Consider the following 4,240-nt stretch of genomic DNA (forward strand, 5'->3'; position numbering starts at 1 on the left):
GGCTCCCTGTCCCTCAAGCCAGGTGTCAGTTATGGGGGCTACTGCCTATTCTCTCTTGTCTCATTGCTCACACTGGGAGTCTTACTCATCAGAATTCTAATTTTATTTGGCTTTTTGAAAATATATTCATGGCTTTACCCCAGGGCTGAGGCCAAGTCAGCAGCTCTGAGAGCTGCAAACTGATGCAGTTCTTCCCAGAGCCTTAGCTATCTGTTGGCTGCCTCTCAGACTCAGTTTCCCGCTAGCCCCAGTTACCTCTAATCAGAGTTCGTTCCTATTCTTTATTGGAAAAATTTACTTGTTTAGAAATGTCTTCTTTCCTTTATACGGGGTTTCTGGTTCCTTGAGGGAAGAGAGGTAAATGTGTGCATCTTGCACTGAACGTCTAAATAATTATTTGAGTCCATTTGTGGTAAGTGCTTTGAAGGAGAAATGCAATACAGTGTGAAAGTGTATACTAGAGGAACCTAACTTAATTTGAGGGTAGTGGGGAGAGGTTTAGGGAAAAGCCCTCTCTAGAGATCCATTTTAAAATTAGACTTAAATTTTTTGCTTTTACTCAGAAGCAGAGAAACAGGCTAGATGGCCTTTAGAGATTGCCTTCATATTTATGATTCATTGGTTTGCCACATTTGTGTTCATAGTTGAGGATTTTCAAAAAATGAAGGAAAAATGAAGGAAAAGAATAAATTTCTTTTCAAAATAGAGAGGCTTAAGAACCTGAACTGGCAGTGGACAGAGCTCAGCATTTCGGCTAACTCATCTGTCGTCACCTCACTGGACTTGCTCTACTTAGGCCTGAATGAGCTCCTCAAAGAATTGGAGCTTTCACTGGAGACTGGAAGACTTTTCAAGGGATCACCTTCCTGTGGGCAAGGAGAGTTCACTTCTTGCCTAGGCAATAATTATCTCTTTTCTTTAACTCTCTAATTTCATAGAGAAAAAGCCACTACAGAAATTCTTAATAAAATACAAAAAGCTAAATCAATCTTTCCTATGGAATGTAGAGTAAGTAGAATTTATATTGCTTTTTTTGTTATAATCAGTAATTATTTTACTACCATGATTATACCTTGACCATCGGCATGAGGATCAGAACTTTTATTACTCATATAATCTTGCTAATAGGCTAAACTAATGGCTCAACATAATGAGATTAGAGAACATATGCTTCTTGTCATACCTAAATTTGAGTTTTAGAAACTTGTATTCAAAAGACTTTTTCTAGAGTACAGAAACTTGAATGAATGTTCTGATAGTTTCCAAGTTAAGTTCACCGTAATAGTCATTTAATGACTATTATCTAGTGAAGAATCCCCAAGTATGGGCATAAAATTCCAGAAAGTCTACTTCAAATGCATTGGAAGCATGGATTTGGTTATCCTATGGATCAAATTCTACCTCCTGTGTTCATAGCAATGTTCACCAAAATACTAAAATTATAGTCATTTGTCATATGATTGACCATAAATTGACTGCTACATAACTATTAACAACACTTCAGTTGAAAATTTGTTATTTGAGAATAACAGTTGAAGGAATGTATTTAGCTGGTTGCTATTTTTCTTACTCTCTGTGCTCAATCCCTGAGAGAAATTCTATTCCCAAGAAACAATATGCCTGGATTTTGTAATCTCAACCCCCCACTGCTTCTTTGAGATATAATTTAATAATTTTTCCCTCTCAACCTTTATAGAAGTTTACTATTTGAAGAAAATTTTTTTACTCATTTGCAAAAGCCCAAGATAAAGATATTATTCACTTTGTATCCCAAAGTCCCTTAGGGAAAGATTTCTTTTGGTATTTAAGGAAAGGAAATTTCTCTCTCTGATATACCATCTTTTTAGCATATAAAAATTTATTACTAACATTTTGGCATCATCAAAACTTATGACTTCGGTCTTTCCTTCTTGTTTTTGCAACAGGCTGAGAGAGAGACATTGGCTACTTTGACAACCTTAAAGCAAACTCCAGGAATGTCACCAACAGCAACCAAATCCAAACAACCAGAACTTCATCGTTTTCCTCAATAAAGTTCAAGCAACCATCATTGGATATGAAACCTGTGATTTTCTTGCCTTTCTTGGTCAGCTGGACCCTGATACACTTTTTGACAGCAGAGTTCAGCTGTTTGGCTTCAACCTCTACTTTTTCCAGCACAGATTCCCTTTGAACTTGAAGTGACTCCAAAGGGGTTGGCCTTTAGGGCTTTACCTAAATGCGCTTTCTTGAACTGTTTGTCATGCCACTTCTGGTCCCATTGGTTGACTATAGAGCTTCCTGGCAGCACAAAGACTGCAACACTTGCCCACCCTGCTGGTGCCATAGGCCAGAGTGAAAGATCTATTAATAATATACTTTTTTAAAAAAATCATGCTAAAATACACATAACATAAAATTTACCATTTTACCATGATAAATTTTCTCCAATTTTGTAGGTTACCATTTTTTTATGTGTACAGTTCAGTAGTGTTAAGTATATTCACATTGTTGTACAACCAGTCTCCAGAACTTTTCATCTTATAAAACTGAAACTCTATACCCATTGTGATGGTTAATTTTATATGTCAACTTGGCTGGGCCACAATGTGCAGATATTTGGTTAAATGTTATTCTGGATGTTTCTGTGAGGGAATTTTTGGATGATATTTACATTTAAATTGGTGGACTTTGAGTAAAGCAGATTGCCCTCCATAATGTGGGTGGCCTTATCCAATCAGCTGAAGGCCTGAATAGAACAAGATCAACCTCTCCCTAGCAATAGGGAATTCTGCCAGCAGATGGCCTTCAAACTTGAACCGCAACATTGGCTTTTGCCTGGGTCTCCAACCTACTGACCTTTCCTGCACATTTTGGACTTGCCAGGCTTTGTAATCTGTGAGCCAATTCCTTAAAATAAACCTCTCTCTCTCTCTCCATATGTATACATATACACACATACCTACATACATATGCATGTATATATGTATTTATGCATATATACATATATACACATCCTGTTGGTTCCGTTTCTCTAGAGAACCATGATTTATACACCCCTTAAATAACAACTCCCCCATTTCCCTACCCACACTTTTCACCCCAGCCTCTGGAAGCCACTATTCTACTTTCAGTTTCTATGAGTTTTATTGCTCTAGATATTCATATAAGTGAAATCATGCAGTATTTGTCTTTTTGTTACTGGCTCATTTCACGTAACTTAATGTCCTTAAGTTTCATCCATGTTGTAGGATACATCAGAATTTCCTTCCCATTTAAGGCTATAGGCTATATAATATTCTATTGTATGTGTATACCATATTGTGTTTTCCATTCATCCATTAATAGACACTTGTGTTGCTTCCACTTTTTAGCTATTGTGAATAATGCTGCTATAAACATGGGTGTACAAGCATATCTTCAAGACCTCATTTTAAATTTTTTGTATCTATACCCAGACCATACATTCTATTTTTAATTTTTAAAGAAACTGCCATATTTGTTTTCATAGCAGCTACACCATTTTACATTCCTCCCAACAGTGTACAAAGATTCTAATTTCTCCACTTCCTCACCAACGCTTGTTATTTTCTGTTGGTTTCTTTTAACAGTAGCCATCCCAATGGGTGTAAAGTGATTTTCGTGGTTTTGATTTACATTTCCCTAAAATCTTGAACATTTTTTCATACAATGGAATGAAACGTTGGCCATTTGCATATCATCTTTGGAGAAATGTCTGTTGAAGTCCTTTGTCCATTTTTATTTCAGGTTGTTTGTGTTTTGTGGTTGTTGAGTTGTGGTTCTTTACATATTCTGGATATTAACTCCTTATCAGATATATGATTTGCAAATATTTTCTCCAGTGTTGTAGGTTACCTTTTCACTCTGTTGATCATGTCCTTTGATGCACAGAAAGTTTTAATTTTGATGCGGTCCAGTTTACCTATGTTTTCCTTTTGTTGCCTATGCTTTTGGTGCCCTATCCAAGAAATCATTACCAAATCCAATGTCATGAATCTTTCCCCCCGTGTTTTTTTCTAAGAGTTTTATAGTTTTGGGTTTTATGTTTAGGACTTTGATTGATTTTGAATTAATTTTTTATATGGCTTAAAGTAAGTGTTACGGACTAAATTGTGCACCCTCCCTAATTCGTATGTTGAAGTCCTAACCTCCAATGTGACCATATTTGGAGATAGGGCCCTTAAGGTGATAATTAAGATTAAATGAGGTCATAAGGGTGAGGTCTTAATCTGATAGGACT

At 36.3% G+C, this 4,240-nt stretch overlaps 1 pseudogene; it reads right to left on the bottom strand.

Annotated features, from left to right (window-relative positions):
- Positions 1-1,888: 1,888 nt before the first annotated feature.
- LOC105808977 lies at positions 1,889-2,375 on the bottom strand (annotated as a pseudogene).
- Between the last annotated feature and the right edge of the window lie 1,865 nt (positions 2,376-4,240).

This window comes from Propithecus coquereli, unplaced genomic scaffold, assembly GCF_000956105.1.
Source record: "Propithecus coquereli isolate 6110/MARCELLA unplaced genomic scaffold, Pcoq_1.0 Scaffold185, whole genome shotgun sequence".
Lineage (NCBI taxonomy): Eukaryota > Metazoa > Chordata > Mammalia > Primates > Indriidae > Propithecus > Propithecus coquereli.